Consider the following 19,409-nt stretch of genomic DNA (forward strand, 5'->3'; position numbering starts at 1 on the left):
TCTGCAGCTGAGAACGAAACGTCTGGAAGGAAAACTTTCTCCAGTAGAACACGGCACTTGATCCCGAAAGATTCTACAAACCCTAATGATGTTACCAGCTGTGAAAACCTGAAATCTATATTATATCATTTAATAATATTCGAAGTCTCATAAGAAATTAGAAAAACAAAAACAAAAAGTGAGCACCAAACGTTCAGGAAACCAAGTCCACCCTCTCTCCCAACTATCTCACCAAATTTAAAGGGGACTGGACAAAGGGGTCCAAGTTTATATACCCCTAAATAAGGTGCCTTCAGCCAGGTGGTCTCCATTGTTTTCTATGGCTAGATAATAGGTTCTTCAACAGGTGTTTTTAGAGAAAATGGCACCACCTAGAATAGGTGTTTTTAGAGAAAACTCTGCAGGGAACAGAATCCCCAGAACTGAAAAGTATTGACAAAGGGATCCAATTTAACAGATCTATGGATAAGGCATCCCTAGCCACTCTGGTCTCTATCAGGGAAAAATACAATGGTTCTTTCAAGTCAAAGAAGTAATTAATAGACAAATAGAATATTGTCAAACCAGAGAATCCACAGTGAACATGGCCTCTAGGTAAGGATGGCATCATCAACTGAAGCTATCACCCTGTGGCTATGAGCTATGTGAAGAAATACATTTTTCCTTTGGAGGTTTGAAATGAGCAAAACCTTCACTCTGAGTTTTTAAAGTCCCCGACCCCCCCCCCCCCACCGCCTTTGGGCAGAGAACAGGCAGGAAAGGGAGAAGTAGGTTTAATTGCATTCCACACTTACCTGAGGCTGCCTTCATACAAATGCTAATTGGTCTAGATAATGGGATGGTCAAGCTTTCTCACCCTATGGTCAAGCTTTCTCCCCCGCCCCTTTAAGCAGGAAACAAAGACTTTGAGGTGTTAAATATGAGAGACTTCAGGAAGGATTTCCTAAAGAATCTTCAGGAAAATCTTCTCTGAGTCAGCCTGACCTGGTCAGTCAGTGGGGAAAAGAGAGGTGATAAAACTTGTAGAAGCAAGAAGGAAGGTCTCTTTGGTGCTGAGTCCATCAGAGCAGACAGAACTCTTAACTGAGGTCTAGAGGAGGTAGTCATTAACCATGTGCTGGCCTGAAGATCTGGAGGAAGTGGCAAAGTTATGGAACTTCTGTAGAGATCTGTAACATCCTAAACTAAGGAGCCTGTCCTATATTTTAACATCTGATAGAGAGAGGGACATAGAGAGAGGGACAGAGGAATTGCATTTTACTAATTTCTTTTGAATCCCTTGCTCAGTCTGGTGCTGTGGTAAAAGTATGCTTGTGAACATCTTTTTAATAAAAACCTTATAACTTTTGATGATGGCAGTGGTTCTCTATACCATATATACCTTCACTGTCTTGGACATCCTTTATTAAAAGGAGTGCTGGGGGAAGGCAGTCTTTTGGCAAATGGCTATTCCTCCAGGGTGCACAAGGCAGTAAATGGTCCCCGTGGTGACCAGGTGCTGGGGAATGGGAGACACAGAGGCAAGGCCTCAGAACTTGGAAGGGAAGCTGGGAATCCTGACCCTCCCAATGGACAATTTCTTACAAAAGTCAGGTGGTGGTGGTGGTGGTTACCTGAGAGAGAAAGAAATGCCTCTCCAGGTGTTGGGAAAACCTTGAAGGGCGGGGTGGAACAGGGCTTGCAGGCAGAGTGGGCCCATTCCACCACAAGCTGTAATACATTCTCTTTGAAAAATAGCCTGGTTTAAAATGAAATCTGAATTTAACACCAACATATCATGTTTTCCAAAAAAGATTATTACAAATGAATGAAAAATGAAGAATTAGCAATGTGGAAGGGAAGGCATCACCATTATTCATAAGGTAGCATGATAGTTTATGTACTTACATTATGACTTGATACAGAGGGCCAGGGACTGAAAAGTCCCTAAAGACTGATTCACCTGGGTGACCTTTTACTGCTCATTTGGCCAAGAAGAACTACCAGCCCTTGCTGCCCGCTTCTCTTTTTCCCATTTTATTGCATATTATACAAGCAGTGCCTTTCAGACTCAAAAGCATAGTTGGACTGAGTTACATCTTTTCCAGGTAATTTCTCCCTTCTGTAATGGTGGTTGTACACTCAATCCCACCTAGGCAGGATTCCAGTGGGAATGAATGAAAGACAGGGAGAACCTTGCTTCCAGCAGGGACAGGCTTGCTGGGAAAAAAAAGCCCACATAATCCATTGCTGTCAGCAGAGTCTCTTCAACATATATGCCAGGGGCTTTTCTGGAGGTAATCCCACAGTCCAACTTTAGTCTAGGCCATCCTGGCTAAAATCCTCATCGAAACTTCCTTCAAAATTACAGGTGAATGTGGCATCCATCTCCCTTTCTCCTTTCAACTTTTAACATCAAGGAAGGAAATTCTTCTGAGTTATGCTCAGCTCTCTAGAATAATCAACCCCTGGGCCTCCCTTGTCTCCTCATCCATTCTTCTTCTTGACAGCCCTACTTCTCCTGTAACTTTTCTGCATGCCCAGCTAACAGTACAAGAATGAAGAACAGCTCAAAACAAATTTAACATGAAGAGCAACTAAAACATTTTGTACGGCAGTCTGTCCTAGAACAAAGGCCATGTGATCTTAAGGCATATCCACAAATTACCAATTTCATAAGACTGTAAAATATGTCTCTGGATTGTCTCTAAATGGTAAATTCTATCACTACATCTCCTATCCATCAGTTGCCTGGCAACCTGGCTCATCATGGCCCCATCTCTCACTGTACTACTGATGTCCAAGTGTGTGTGAGCTTACAAGCCTCGTCCTTGCTGTTTTTATAAGGGCTGAAAACAACCAGAATGGCTCTTTCAGGCAGCGTTGCCTTGCTTGTGTTAGTTGTGGGGGTTGAAGAGTGCATCTCTTTTTCTGACTCCTTCCTCTGCATTTCCATGACCTTCCTCTGCATTTGTCCTCCACATCCAAGCAAATACCATGCTAGGTAAATAATATTAGTGAAAAGGGAACCTCTGTTGTGTGTGACCATCAGAATGTGTGTATCCCCAGTGCTTCTCACAAAAGCAATGTCATTTTCTGTTTTCTTGGAAAGGCCTAGAATACAATTATGATGTTTCAGGCCCCTTTGATAATACTTTCAATTATGTGAGCTGGAAGATAAGAGCTTTTTTCCTGTATATTAAAGTGCCTCTATGTCAGTTGTCGATAAAATGGCAAGGCTCCTATTCCATTTTAGTTTGATGTGTCTGTTAAGGAGCGACAGGTATCCATCCTTGCTGGCAAGCTCTTGTGTGAAACTAAGGAGGCCCAGGAGACCAATGCTGTTCTGAGCAGTAAATATCATCAATAGCTTCAAAAGGAATGGATAAGCCTTTGCCAAAAATATTGTCTATTAACAGACAATTGTCTAGGGAGAAAAGCAATCAGTTCAGATGCTGTGCAGCCACAACTGAATCTCATCCAACTATACAGTCAGTTGGGTATTCCCTTTTTGTCGCAGATGAATAAGCAACAATTAGTACTAAGATGTTCGCAGCTTCCATGACACAGTAAAGAACTTAATCCTATTCTTCACCAGCATGTGGATGTCAGTTCCTAAAAGAAAAATGCCAAACATAAACACGCCTTGAAACTGCAGCTTCTGACCTCATAGCCCTAAATCCCAGAGGTGTGAGAGCCATCCTTAGGATAAAAAAAAAATACTTGGCAAATGCTCATATTTAATCTTTATTATATCACTGTGAAGCTGAGCCATGGTGCTGCAAAGACAGTCACACAAAGGTTAATAGTATTTCAGGGCACTAACTCCCTCAAAGGTTCATGAAACTTGTATACCACCTCACACTGCAATACAAGAATCCACAGCAGAATGTTCCTCTGATTTCTGCTTCCAGAGAACTGTTTCCACTTCTACATTTGTTAAGGAATCCTTGTGTATCTACCACAGAACCTAAGAAGATGGCATGTTTGAGGGTGCACAGGTATTGCAGATGATCATGAGGTATGTTTGAAGGTGCACAGTCAGTTCATATGGCTAGTTAACTGCTAAGCCTCACTGTTGACTTACTTGAACTGATAATGTGTATCAGAACACGACCCAACACTATTCCACGGCTGCCTTATGCAGAGTCAAGCCATTGGTCTATAATAATCAATACTGTCGACTCTGATAGTTCTCCAGGATTTCAAGTAGAGATCTTTCACAGCACCCTCTACATGAGCCTTTTAACTGGATATCCTGGGGCCCATTAAGATGTATTATATTTCTAAATCAGGGAGTAAAAATTGTTGGAGGAAATGTGGAGAAATTGGATCTTTCAGTCACATGTGGTGGGATTGTCCTGTAGTGAAAAAATTCTGGATGCAGGTTGGCATAGAGATGACAAAGATTATGGGATGGAAAATAAGTATATCCAAAGCAATGGCAATTATTAATTTGGATGGTGTGGGATTAAGATCAAAAGAGGATAGTAAATGGATTAATTTGATGTTAGTAGCAGCAAGACAAGTGATAGCAAAGAATTGGAAAGAAGCTGAGGAATTGACAATTAATCACTGGAGGGATAGAATGAATAATATAATTATTTTGGAGTATTTAATGATGAAGATACGAAGAATGAATGGATTAAAGGTTAGGGAACAGGAGGAGGGGTGGTTTAGGAAGATGGTGAGATATTTGGAAAAGTTTAAACAATTTAAGACGATTGGTTGGTTAATAAGAAAATGAATGGATAAGATGTTTAAATAGAGTGACGGAGTTGTATTTGGACGAAATGTTAATAGTTATAAATTTATGGAATATTATAATGTATCTATGGCCTGAGACTCTCACAGAGGTGGATTTAAAAAATAAAATAAAAAAAAAACTGGATATCCTGGGGACTGAACCCTGGACTTTCTGCATGCAAACAAATGTTCTATACCAGGGATGTCAAATGTGCGGCCTGAGGGCCAGATCAGGTCCCCAGAGGGCTCCTATCAGGCCTGTGAGCAACCCACTGTCATTTGTTTCCTTCTCTCTCTTGTGCTTCCTTCTGCATCTCAGCTTGCTTTGCCAGATGTAATAAGGTTCTTTATTCTGGTTCTTCTTCTGTTCCCTCTGTATTTCAGTGCCTGGATCATTTAGCAGTTATGCCCAGCAGCTACACCTGAGCTATTAACATACAGTTATCACAGTGTCAGGTAGTTTCCTTGCCTTCTTCATACATAACACTTTTGAACAAATGATATTGAAGTAAGGTTACAGTATTTACTCAAATGCAAAATTAGATTTTTTTTTTTTTACATAGGTATGCCATCAAAAAAGAGGTGAATGGCTTCTTACATTTACACAGTGCTTTTTTTGTAGAAAAAGCCCAACAGGAGCTCATTTGCATATCAGACCACACTGCCTGGCCTGGGAGAACATGCTGCATGGCAGGTTGGGCCAGCCAGAGCCCTGGCCAACCCAGGTGGAGCTCTGCTCCTGTGAGCTCTGGCAGAAACAAAAATTGGACAAATTACAATTTTTCTCTCTCTTTGTGTGACATTTTAAGGGGATCTTGTTTTCAGAGTTGTCTTCCTTTTGAGTTAGTACAATATGTAATTTTAGACAAGTCAGTGGCAAGCAATGCTCTTGGTAATGGAACAGCATTGGGCAGGGTGGCCCCTGACATTTGGTGGTTCCAGTTCAGTTGTCCAGTATGCCTTCTTCTTAGCTGTTTCTCACTCAAGAACTTATGCTTTCTGAGCATACTTATGACCTGCACTGCTGCTTTGAGGGGAGATATCTTTTGATTCCTCTTGAGTTCTTTCTAGGAGAGATTTAAAAACTGCTTTCTGATCTCTCTTAGTGAACAATGAAAGGTTTTAGCACATTTGAAAATCTTCATTGGAGATTTTGCAGGCCCTCTTGACCACTGTTTTCCCTCTGCTCTGCAACTATGAAGTTTAGGGAAAGGAGGAATAATAAGAAACTGGCAGCCAACATGTTGGGTGTTGGTAGCGGAACTCCCTCAGGCTGAGTTCCCCCCCTGAGAATTCTCTGAAAATGATTGAAAAAGCTCAGCCAATTTTGACTCACACTGGGTGGATTTCATCCTTCTCTACTTGGGCTGCTTTATACTGGAGAGAGTAGACAGAGAAACACATTTATTCTCTACAATTTGAGATGTGAGTTTTTCACTCTCTTTTAAGAGTAGAGTTAACTAGTTATGGAATATATTGGTTTTAAAATGGGAACCAAAAAGACTTATTAAGAACAGATATGCTGATTGCTGATACCTAACTAGAATCTCCAAGTTCAGAGCTGTTATGAATCTGAACAGCAGAGACGTAAAGCAGGCAAGAACTGCTAGTCTCATTTCTGGCTTGAAGATTCCCAGCAGTGTTTATTTGGTTAATATTGGAACTGAAAATGGTATAGTGAATTAGACTGACCTTTGCTGGATCCAGCAGAAACCTGCTTATGCTGTTGTTATTACCTTCTGTTGTACCAAGTTCTGAGGATTTAGGCTGAAAAGTTTGCTTATGCAACAGTTTGCCAGCAGAATACAACTATGACCCATGAGTTGAAGGAAGGGGATTAACAGTGCATTTTTTAAAAAATGCATCTTTCCAAGTCTGCTTGCTTCAATGGATTTAGAAGACTGCAATTCCACTCAGTGGGGAAGAGCCTCTACTTGGCATGCAGAAAGTCCCAGGCTCATTTCTTGGTATCTCCAGTTAAAAAGAACAGGCAGTAAGTTGATGATGTGAAAGGCATCACCTGAGACCCCGAAGAGCCATTGCCAGTCTGAGTAGACAATACCAAACTTGACTGATCATGTGAACTCCTGCATTCTTAGGATTGCCCTGTGTGTCCTTATTATATGGTATCAGCATAGGGTATTGTCAGGAACCAAACTACATGTTTGTGGTTCATGGACCAAAGTTCATGATGGATCTATCATCATGAACTTCTATGCATTTTAAAAGCAATTTGTAGCAGTTCAGGGCAGTTTATAGACAGAGCAGAAAGCAAGGATTTAAAGGGACTCTGAGTCCCTTTAACCACCTGCTGTCCGGTTCTCTTGAAAGTTGCAAAAACAGCTGAGCTATGGGGAGTAGCCTCCTCCCCATTGCTCAGCTGTTTTTTGGGGCTTTTTGCAAACCCCATTTAAAGGGATTATGGTCCCTTTCAATGGAGTTTTCTGGGCCACAAACCACAAGTTGTGTTGGCTTAAGAATGAAACTCCCAGTTTGGGTCATGGCTCAGTTCATATTTCAGCTATGAACAATGAACTGACATGAACTGATTTGTTGTTTGTTTGTGTCCATCCCTAATGGCAACCCAAGCACCACTGTGCAGATGCAAGGGTAGCAACATTTGAGCAGGTAACAGCAATCAGCTAGCAATATCATCACATACAATGGGCACTGCTATGTTCTCTGCTGCTGTATGCCTGCACTGTGTTGTGGGAGCAGCAGTGGTGCCTCCATCACTGCTCTCCACAATATCTCCTCCAAGCAGTCATCTTCCCTGTAAGTAGCTCTTCTGGGCGCAGCAGAGAAACTTGGTCCAGTAGTCTGAAAGTGCAAGTTGCCAGAATCATGCCAAGTTCCAATCTTAGTGACAGTGTATGCAACAGCCTTTGCCATTTGATTTCTGTATCACTTTTCAGACAGCAAAACACTAGGGCCTTTTATGATTTTTCTCATTTATCTTCATAATAATCTTTTGGGATAGCTTATGTTGAGAGTTGATTATTTGCCCAAGGACATCCAGAGAACATCATGGGTTGGATTTGGAGCTCAGGTCCTCTGCATGCAAGCTTAACATTCTGCAATACCATAAGGGTAAATGTTTGTGCCTGGCTCCTATTAATCACCAAGAAGGAGCTTTGTGTATGAACAGAGTGAATGAAATACTGATAAATCTTATTGACTGGATAAGGGGGAGAGAACAGTGGATAGAAATATTGAGCACTATTATAGACCAGGATTCATTCCGAGCTATGCTGCATAGACTCCATAAATATACTTATTGCCGATTAGAAGTTCCTGGTGGTTTCAACTGAGGCTATATGTAACGTCACCTTCAGTTAGATTAGGTGTCTTTTCTTGACAGAAATATCACCAGACAAAAATCAATATCACTGTTAAAGGGCCTAACAGATTTATCACCTGCATATTACTTCTGATATTTTCACATGCCCTGCTGGAAAGTGCAAGCTTTTGTCTATTGGCATTTCCAAAATGTGAAAAGTTAAACAGATTCAGAAACTAACATTTCTAAAAAATGGAGAAGAGTATGGTTAACTTTGGCTTGGGAGGGGTGTGGGGAAAGAGAAAAGGAAGAAGTTTGATGGCTAAAGCAAATTAAAGTCATTTGACCTGATATAACAAGTACATGTTCCAGCAATTGCCTTTAGACATACTAATCAATGATTTGCACATTCGGTTGCAACATCATTTTCAAATGGTCGTAGTACTTAGTTGCATGTGATGGAAAAATAATGGGTTAAGGTTGAGTAAGCTTCAGAATGGACTGCATGCCTTTCTGCCTTGCAGAAAACATTCTAAATCAAATCAGAGAAGCAAGCAGTCTAAAATATCCCAATTGGGGTGGTGGCTGGAAATCAGAAATGGCAGCAATCTCCAAACATATGTACCAGTGCTAAGTAATCTGTGGAACTTGACAGGCACCTCCATCCACAAACCAGTTACAGTGAAGTACTTGCATTTACTTATCCCATGGAGACACTGTGGTGAGATCTGATCAGCTAAAATGCAATTGTCTGATATATTTTGCTTAACTTATTCTGCTTCCAAGATTTGTGTTTTCAGGAATTCAGAACACCGAGAGGCTAGCAACATGGTGAAAGAAAGGCATCCATGTGACATTAATAGACAACTTGTGGGAGAAGAGAAAAGGGGTTGTAGGGGGGGGGGGAGAGAATTACTGTAACCAGGCATAACCAGTGAGGTTCCGTACAGCTTTTCCACCCTGACATTTGCTATAAATTTCCAGAGTCTCCCCCACAGTCATGAGGGCCAGAAGTCTATATTTTTAGTTGTAAACTGAGGTTCTCAAGTTGCCAAATTCTACTGTCCTAAATACCACCAGACATTGCATTTGAAACACAAACCCCTGGCAAGTGAAAACACAACTTCCTGAACGTGCGTGATAAAATTTTATTTATTGATTTCATTTTAACTTTACTTTATTTATATCCTGCCTTCCTCCCCAGTGGGGGTCCAAAGGGGCTTGTATTGGACCCTGTAAGGTCAAGTTAGGCTAAATGTGCATGACTGGCCCAAGTTCACTCAGCTAGCTTCCATAGCAGACTGGGAATCCTAACCTGACTCCTCTTAGTTCATTGTCTGATCACTACACCACGTAATAATAAAACTCCACAGCACATATTGAAAGTGCCTGATAGTCATACATCCTGTTCTATGTGGTAGTACCTTGTTAATCCAGTTTTGGAATTAGGAGAAAGCAAGAAAAATCTGATGAGGGGAGCTTTGACTTTTGAAAGCTTATACCCTGGAAATCATGATGGTTTCTAAGGTGCTGCTAGACTCATCTCTAGCAAGAATAGGCTAGATTACAAAGATTCATCATCACTGAACGTCAGGCTGTTATGCCTCATAATAGCTCTTTGGAAAAATGTATTGCAGACTTCCAGACTCATCCATAAGAACATAAGAGAAACCATGTAGGACCAGGCTAAAACACCAGTGGGGCCAAAACTCCAGAAGTACTCCCATTGCTGCCCCCCAAACAACAACAATACAAGAAGAAGATAAAGAAGAAGATATTGGATTTATATCCTGCCCTCCACTCCGAAGAGTCTCAGAGTGGCTCACAATCTCCTTTACCTTCCTCCCCCACAACAGACACCCTGTGAGGTGGGTGGGGCTGGAGAGGGCTCTCACAGCAGCTGCCCTTTCAAGGACAATTCCTACCAGAACTATGGCTGACCCAAGGCCATGCTAGCAGGTGCAAGTGGAGGAGTGGGGAATCAAACCCGGCTCTCCCAGATAAGAGTCCGCATACTTAACCACTACACCAAACTGGCTCTCCAGAACATCACTGCCCCAAACATAGTGTTCCATTTTGTGGTTAATAGCCTCTGCTCAATTTGCTTATCCAGTCCCCCCTTGAAGCTGTTTATGTTTGTAATTGCTATTGCTTCCTATGGCAGTGAATTCCATGTGTTAATCACTCTTTGGGTGAAGGAGTACTTCCTTTTACTGCTCATTAATTCCATTGAGTGTCCCCAAGTTTTTGTATTGTGAGAAAGGGATAAAAGTACTTCTTTTCTATCCCATGCATAATTTTGTAAACCTTTATCTATAACATCCAATCTTAATATACTACTCACATTATTTATTGCAAAACATTAGTGAAATACTGTGGAATAACTGATTTAGAATAGGAGGGTAGTCAGTTGTTTTGCTGTGGGCATTTTTTTAAAAAAAGATTAATACTAGATATATATTGAGTCACTAAAGATTCCAAACTGTACTGGATGAGTGACCTTCTGCTGTGAGGGTTTGCTAAAGTCCACTTACGAGAGAAAATAATCACATTTGTGCATTTTAATACCCGTGGCTTTTTTTTTTTTTAGCAGGCATGCACAGGAATGCAGTTCTGGCTAGCTTGGTGTCAAGGAGTGTGGCCTAATATGCAAATGAATTCCTGCTGGGCTTTTTCTACAAAAAAAGACCTATTTATATCCATCATGAGCACAAACAAAAATGAGCAGGAAGGAAGATGTTAACAAGGGATCTAAAACAGTTCCCAAAATGAAGCATAAAGCTGACAACTTTTGGGGTTTTGTTTTTGTGTGTGTAGCATTTTGCAATAACTACATTCCTTGATCCAGGCCAGGATTAGACTGTCCTGCACTGATCATATGCTATGCTAATCCTCTCCAGGATTTATAGTGCCAAAAGAACAAAACAAAGTTCTGGAAGCTAGTTAAGTTGTTGCTGTAACTGTATTCAGAGATTGAGAGTGATTGCTGCTGATTGCTTAGGAGTGCCTCTGCTCCACCTTATTTGCATTTTAAGCTGCGCTTTGCCAAAGGCGGGAGCCTTTGTTGCAAGCCGAAGTGCGAGAGCTAAAGGACTCTTCGCCTAGGGGCTCCCTAAGGACCAGCAACCCAGATCCCTGATTTCCTTGTTCTCCCAATAAGGTAAGTTAACCCTCCAGAAGGGGAGCCACTTAAACAAACAGCATTTAAAGAGGACTGTATATTTACATATATATATATATATATATTGAAGATAGAATGCCAGCAGGGGGTTGGGGGCTTTCCAGGGTTTTGCACTGTGTCACATGTACGGACAGAAGGACAGAAGTCTTGGGTGTGTGCTCAATGCAAGGAGCTCCTGGTCCTCAGGGAACGAGTTCGTACACTTGAGGCCGAGGTGACTGCCCTGGAGAAGCAGAGACGGTCAGTTAGGCACTTGGGGAAGACTCTTGGGGGCCCCGCTCTGGACATAGCAGCCCCGTTGCTGCCAGAGAGCGTGAGGGTCGAGAGGGAACAGGGCACCGTGCTGAGGATAAGGAGAATGCACCCTCAGAAGGGACCTCTTCTTTGGTTGGTAAGCAGAAATCCTTTCGCACCAAGGAACCATCCCTGGGCAGGGGAGAGGGGTTTTTTTGGTAGTTGGTGATTTGATCCTTAGGCAAGTAGACAGCTGGGTGGCGAAACCGCGTACTGACCGTATGGTGACTTGCCTGCCTGGTGCAAAGGTAGCGGACATTACACATGTAGTAGATAGGCTGATAGACAGTGCTGGGGAGGAGCCTGTGGTCGTGGTGCATGTTGGCACCAACGATGTGGGGAAATGCAGTCGTGAGGTCCTGGAGGAAAAATTTAGGCTGCTAGGTGGGAGACTTAAGGCCAGGACCTCCAAGGTAGCCTTCTCAGAAGTGCTACCTGTTCCACATGCAGGGCAGGAGAGACAGGCACAAATTAGAAGTCTCAATGTGTGGATGAGACGATGGTGTAAGGAGGAAGGGTTTAAGTTTGTTAGGCACTGGGATGCTTTCTGGAACAAGTGGGAGCTGTACAAAAGAGACAGTCTCCACTTGTCCCCAGATGGAACCAGGCTGCTGGCGCTTAAAATCAAAAAGGTGGCAGAGCAGTTTTTAAACTAAATCTTGGAGGAAAGCCGACAGGAGATGAAATGTCTCTGGTTCGGGAGGACTCGTCTCAAAGAGATGAAGGGTTGGCTGCTATTTTTCTACCGGGTAACGGATCAGAGTTGTCCACTGTGATGGTGACAAACAGTATGGACTGTATGCCAGAGTCTCGAGGCGGCAGGAGGAAGGTGGCGGGCCTAGTTTGCCTGGGAAAATATAGATGTTTGTATGCAAATGCTAGAAGTGTTCGAAGTAAAATTGATGAATTGGATGTTTAGTGTTGGGAGAAAACATAGACATTGTGGGAATTTCAGAAACTCGGTGGAATGAGGAGAATCAGTGAGACACGGTGATTCCTGGACATAAGTTATATCGGAAGGATAGGGAGGGAAGGGTTGGAGGTAGGGTGGCTCTGTATTTCAGAGTGGATATATGGTCCAGTAAGACTGAGGTCAGATAATTAGATTCACTTTTAGAAAATCTTTGGGTTGAAATAGAGGGCCCAAAAGGAAATTTAACCATGGGAGTTTATCGCCCACCAAATCAAAAGATAGAGGACTATTATAATATGATGGAAGGCTTAAAGAGAGCAGCTAAACGTAAAAACTGTGTCGTAATAGGTGATTTTAACTACCCGCAGATTGATTGGGTCAATATGTGTTCTGGTCGAGAGAAAGAGATTGAGTTTCTTGATGCTCCCAATGACTGTGCTATGGAGCAGATGGTCTCAGAACCTACCAGGGGTGGGGCGATCCTGGATTTGGTCCTAAGTAATGCCCAAGACTTGGTGAGAGATGTAAAAGTGATTGCGCCGCTTGGAAGCAGTGACCATAATGTTATTGATTTCACTGTTTGTATAAATAGGGAGTTGCCCCAAAAGACTGCCACAACCACGTTTAACTTTAAAAGGGGTAAATTCACTGAGATGAGGAGGCATGTGAGGAGGAAACTGAAAGGAAAGGTAAATATGGTCAATGGTCAAAACCCTTGGGGAAGCTTGGAGACTATTTAAAACTATAATCCTAGAAGCTCAGATAAAATACATACCACAAGTTAGGAAAGGCACAAACAGGCATAAGAAAAGGCCTGCATGGTTAACTAACAAAGTAATGGAATCATTAGGGTTTGTAGAATCTTTCGGGCTCAAGTGTCGTGTTCTACTGGAGAAAGTTTTTCTTCCAGACGTTTCGTTCTCAGCTGCGAAGAACATCCTCAGTGGCGTTGCAGCCGGAGCAGGCGCTCTGACTTTCTTGGCTGCTGTGCACTCAATGCACAGCAGCCAAGAAGGTCAGAGTGCCTGCTCCGGCTGCAACGCCACTGAGGATGTTCTCCGCAGCTAAGAAGGAAACGTCTGGAAGAAAAACTTTCTCCAGTAGAACACGGCACTTGAGCCTGAAAGATTCTACAAACCCTAATGATGTTACCAGCCGTGAAAACCTGAAATGTTTGATAAAGTAATGGAAGCTGTAAAAGGTAAGAAGGATTCCTTTAAGCGCTGGAAAACCAGTCCAAGTGAGATTAGTAAAAGGGAACACAGGCTGTGGGAAATCAAATGCAAGACTGTGATCAGGCAGGCAAAAAGGGACTATTGCAAAAAACATAACAAGGAGCATATTGCAAAAAACATAAAGATCAACAATAAAAAATTTCTTCAAATATATTAGAAGTAGGAAACCAGCCAGGGAGGCAGTAGGGCCCTTGGATGACCATGGGGTAAAAGGATTACTGAAGGAGGATAGGGAAATGGCTGTGGAAGATGAGAACTTTTTGCACGCCCCAGAACCACTAATTTTGGAAGGGGTGTTGAAAGACCTGAGTCAGATTGAGGTGACAAAAGAGGAGGTCCTACAACTGATAGACAAATTAAAAACTAATAAGTCACCGTGTCCGGATGGCATACATCTGAGAGTTCTGAAAGAACTCAAAGTTGAACTTGTGGCTCTTCTAACAAAAATCTGTAATCTTTCATTGAAATCTGCCTCCGTTCCTGAGGAATGGAAGGTAGCAAATGTCACCCCCATCTTTAAAAAGGGTCCCAGAGGAGATCCGGGAAATTATAGGCCAGTCAGCCTGACTTCAATACCGGGAAAGTTGGTAGAAAGCATTATCAAGGACAGAATGAGTAGGCACATTGATGAACACAAGTTATTGAGGAAGACTCAGCATGGGTTCTGTAAGGGAAGATCTTGCCTCACTAACCTTTGAGGGGGGTGAACAAACATGTGGACAAAGGAGACCCGATAGATGTTGTTTACCTTGACTTCCAGAAAGCTTTTGATAAAGTTCCTCATCAAAGGCTCCTTAGAAAGCTTGAGAGTCATGGAGTAAAAGGACAGGTCCTCTTGTGGATCAAAAACTGGCTGAGTAATAGGAAGCAGAGAGTGTGTATAAATGGGCAGTCTTCGCAGTGGAGGACGGTAAGCAGTGGGGTGCCACAGGGCTCAGTACTGGGTCCCATGCTCTTTAACGTGTCCATAAATGATTTAGAGTTGGGAGTGAGCAGTGAAATGGCCAAGTTTGCGGATGACACTAAATTGTTCAGGGTGGTGATAACCAGAGAGGATTGTGAGGAACTCCAAAGGGATCTATTGAGGCTGGGTGAGTGGACGTCAACGTGGCAGATGCGGTTCAATGTGGCCAAGTGCAAAGTAATGCACATTGGGGCCAAGAATCCCAGCTACAAATACAAGTAGATGGGGTGTGAACTGGTAGAGACTTACCAAGAGATAGATTATTATTATTATTATTATTATTATTATTATTATTATTATTATTATTATTATTATTATTATTATTATCGACTTATATCCCGCCCTCTCCGCAAGCGGACTCAGATCTTGGGATCATGGTAGATAACTCACTGAAAATGTCAAGACAGTGTGTGTTTGCAATAAAAAAGGCCAACGCCATGCTGGGAATTATTAGGAAGGGAATTGAAAATAAATCAGCCAGTATCATAATGCCCCTGTATAAATTGATGGTGTGGTCTCATTTGGAGTACTGTGTGCAGTTCTGGTCACCGCACCTCAAAAAGGATATTATACCATTGGAGAAAGTCCAGAAAAGGGCAACTAGAATGATTAAAGGGCTGGAACACTTTCCCTATGAAGAAAGGTTGAAACGCTTGGGACTCTTTAGCTTGGAGAAACGTCGACTGCGGGGTGACATGATAGAGGTTTACAAGATAATGCATGGGATTGAGAGAAAGAAGTACTTTTCTTCCTTTCTCACAATACAAGAACTCGTGGGCATTCGATGAAATTGCTGAGCAGACAGGTTAAAATGGATAAATGAAGTACTTCTTCACCCAAAGGGTGATTAACATGTGGAATTCACTGCCACAGGAGGTGGTGGCGGCCACAAGCATAGCCACCTTCAAGAGAGGTTTAGATAAAAATATGGAGCAGAGGTCAATCAGTGGCTATTAGCCACAGTGTGTGTTTGTGTGTGTGTGTGTGTGTATAAATATAATAAATAAATAAATAATATCTGCCCTTCTTTGGCAACTCTATTTTAACCAAAGCATTTTAAACCTTGCAAGTTCCCCAGGCATGCAAAATTGATTTAAACTTCACTAAGTCATACCCATTTATACTTCATATATGAGCACAAAATAGAGTTACTCCAACCAAATGTTTATGTCAAAACTTCTTTGTCCAAATGTCATTTGCAAATGGGCTTGGAAGGTGCTCCATTTATTTTACCTTGTGTAGTTAGAAGGATAAAATCTTTCAATAATTGTTCATACATCTAAATCAAGAATCTGATACTTCCACTTCAGTATTTGTCTTCGTTTCTTGTTCATAGAAATTGGCAAGAAATAAGGAGTAGCTCACTCCTATTTTAAAAGCCCTTTTGAAGAAGCAAGGAACTTTAAGCAAGGGAAATTATACTACTAATTTTTTAACCATTTTCCTTTTGAAAAATATTTGTCCTTTTTGTAAAAAAAAAATTGAACTAAAGATACAAATGATGGCTGGAACTCAGTATTGACTGGTAAAGAAGAAGAAGATACTGGATTTTTACCCTGCCCTTCTCTCTGAATCTCACACTGCGAAATTGATGTGATATTATCCCTTTGCCAAAAAAACCCACTTGAGTTTGGTCCATTTCCGGGCTATCAGTCACCATTGAAGCAACAGGATCCTGGCAGTGGTCTGTGGTTGCCCATCCATACCGCTAGCACAGCTCAACCACGAACCCTGGTTTGTGCACTCAAGCAGAGAAGCGCACAAGCACTCCTCGGACAGGGGTTAGTGGGAAAAAACCCAACCATGCCAGAAATGCCTTGGTGCAATCACACAGCTCTTCCACTTATGAGTCATGCCGGGGCATTCAGACAGCTGCTGATTATGCAACCTAGATGCAATTCAGAGGGAAACTACTGGGAAAATCTAGGTGGCTTTTTAATCTGGATAGGAGGCATCTGGAGACGGGATCAGAACAAGTGGAGCTCAGATGTGCTCTTGTGATTGTGCACTTTTAATCCAAATGGATGGTGGAGCTAGGTCATGCCAAATCTCTGTGTGAAATCACCCTCAGAGTCTCAGAGTGGCTCACAATTTCCTTTACTTTCCTCCCCCACAACAGACACCCTGTGAGGTGGGTGGAGATGAGAGCTCTCACAGAAGCTGCCCTTTCAAGGACAGCTCTGTGAAAGCTATGGCTGACCCAAAGCCATTCCAGCAGCTGCAATTGGAGGACTGGGGAATCAAATATGGTTCTCCCAGATAAGAGTCTGCGCACTTAACCACTACACCAAACTGGCTGTCCTTTAAGTCCCCTTGACTGAGAGCCACTGCAGTATAGTGGTCAAAATGTGAGCACATTAGATATGGGAGACACAACTTTAAATCCCCAGTGTGCCACAAAGTTCACTGACAGTGTAATCCTAAACAGAGTTATAACTTTCTAAACCCATTTACTGCAGTGGGCTCAGACAAGTGTAACTCTGTTTAGGATGGTACTCTGCTTAATCTTGGGTGAGTAACTCTCTCAGTCAAACCCATTTCAGCGCTTTTGCCAGGATAACATGAAGGGAAGGGGGAATAACAAATGCTGTTCTGAGTTCTTTGATGGAAAGGAGGGATAAAAATGACTAAATAACTCGTTGTTATTGAGATAGGTCATAACTTGGTATAATAGATGCCTCAATCCAATTTGGGAACATGACAATAAGATGGCATCATCCGCATATAAAAGGATGGGAACGTAACTGTGAGCAATTTTAGGGCCATGCCCATCGATTGCATATAAAACAGGGGCTAGATCATTTAAAAAAAGATTAAAAAGTGCTGGGGCAAGGATACAGCCCTGTTTCACACCCTTACAAATTGGAATTTCTGAAGTTAGATTTCCCTGGAGGTTGTACTTAACTTGACAGCTGGTACGTGTATACAGTTTTTTAATCAAGGTAAGCAATCTGGGATCCATGTTCATCCTGGCCAACTTAACCCAGAGCAACTCTCTAGGAACTGAGTCAAACGCTGCCTTGAGGTCTAAAAAGGCAGCAAAGAGTTTGTTGCCAGATTTCCCACTGTATTTGGAAACTAGGTGTGATAAAACGACACAGTGGTCAAGGGTGGATTTACCATGGCGAAACCCTATTTGTTCTGGGTCTAGTATGTTGTTTGTTGTCAGCCAGCTTTCTAGTTTCTATCCAACTGTGTTCCTTATGCTGCAGTTTGCATGGAAACTGGACTGTTGTTGCTGGAAACTCGCGCCTGGCTTTTGACCTTTAAGTTTTGGCTGCATCTTTTATTTAATTCTGATCAGAATTCTTTCACCTTTTTGATGCTGATGGACCATCATGCATCCAAATGGTTGACCCTGATCCAAAAGAAAATCACATCCATAGGAATTTCCTTGGATGCATTTTATCTATCCTCTGCTTCTGCGGTATTTCAATCCATCAAACGTAGACTACTAGATATCCAGTTGCAACGTCTAACTGAGGCAGCTCAGAAAACTTGCTCTCCAAGCTATCTGGGTTTATCCCAGATTCCTGGGCTTTTAGCTCACTATTTCCTCTTTTTAACTGATCCTCACCAAAGAAGAGCATTCATGCTGGCTAGATTTAATGCATTACCATCAGCCATCCTTTTCGGAAGATACCACAGAATCCCCCGCAATCTTAGACGATGCCCTTGTAGTCAAGGAGTCATCCAAAAGGTCCCTCATGTTCTTTTGGACTGCCCTTTTTATAGCAGTCCACATGCAAGATACCTAGATGCACTGCTTTCTGACCATCAAGGCCTTTCTGACAATGCCAAGGTTCGTTTTTTACTCCACGGGAAACACAACTTTGTCACTACTCACGTTGCTTGCTTTTTACAGGTTGCGATCCAAATCAGAGAGACTTTTATTCATGCATAGCCTACTGCTATTTTATGTCATTTAACTTTTGCTGTTTTTTTAAGGTTTTATTATATTCTATAGTGTCACTGTTGGTTTTAAAGTATACTGTATTCCTGTATTAATGCCAATTAAGGTCTATGGTATGGACTAAATAATGGCTTTAAAGGAATATGTGTACAAATAAACATGCACTAAATTGTGGCTCATGCTAGTGCTAGATTTTTAAAACACTGCCTCTTTAAGGCTAGATTTTTTAATACTGCCTCTTTAAGAGGCTATCTCAGTAGGCCTCAGAGCAAGCAGGAGAGTAGGGAAGACTCAGTGCTTCTCTTCTCAGTCTCCCTGCTCTGCAGGAGTGCAGGGCCTTTTAGGAACCAAGTTAGGATGACAGCCCTGGCCTAGAACTCTAGAAACAGAGTAGTTAAATCTTCTTATTTCTTATTCTGATAGCCAAGTTACCTGCCCTACAGTGAGAAAGGTGAATGAAGGAAATAAGCCAAGTAAAGAAATTTGGCATTGCCTTCCACTGCAGGCTTCCTTGGTGGTCCCCCATCCAAGAACGGCCCTTGTTTAGCTACTGAGATCTGACAATATATAGGATTATGCTCAGAGCTTTTTTAAAAGCAGGAATGCACAGAAACACAGTTCTGGCTAACTTGGTACCAGAGGGTGTGGCCCAATATGCAAATTAGTTCCTGCTGGGCTTTTTCTACCAAAAAAGCCCTGACTATACAATTCCACTTCCCCCAGCTAAAGTTACAAATAATTAACTATGAATGTTAATTCAGAACAGATTTTCCTTTTCTGAACCAACTTTCACCATTCCCAGCTATGTTCATGCATCTATATAATTTATTTACTCGGTTTATTTGCTTTGTTCACCTTTTTATGCTAGAAGTTGAAGGCAATCATTTAGATGTTGCTACAGACT

Source organism: Heteronotia binoei, chromosome 13, assembly GCF_032191835.1.
Source record: "Heteronotia binoei isolate CCM8104 ecotype False Entrance Well chromosome 13, APGP_CSIRO_Hbin_v1, whole genome shotgun sequence".
Lineage (NCBI taxonomy): Eukaryota > Metazoa > Chordata > Lepidosauria > Squamata > Gekkonidae > Heteronotia > Heteronotia binoei.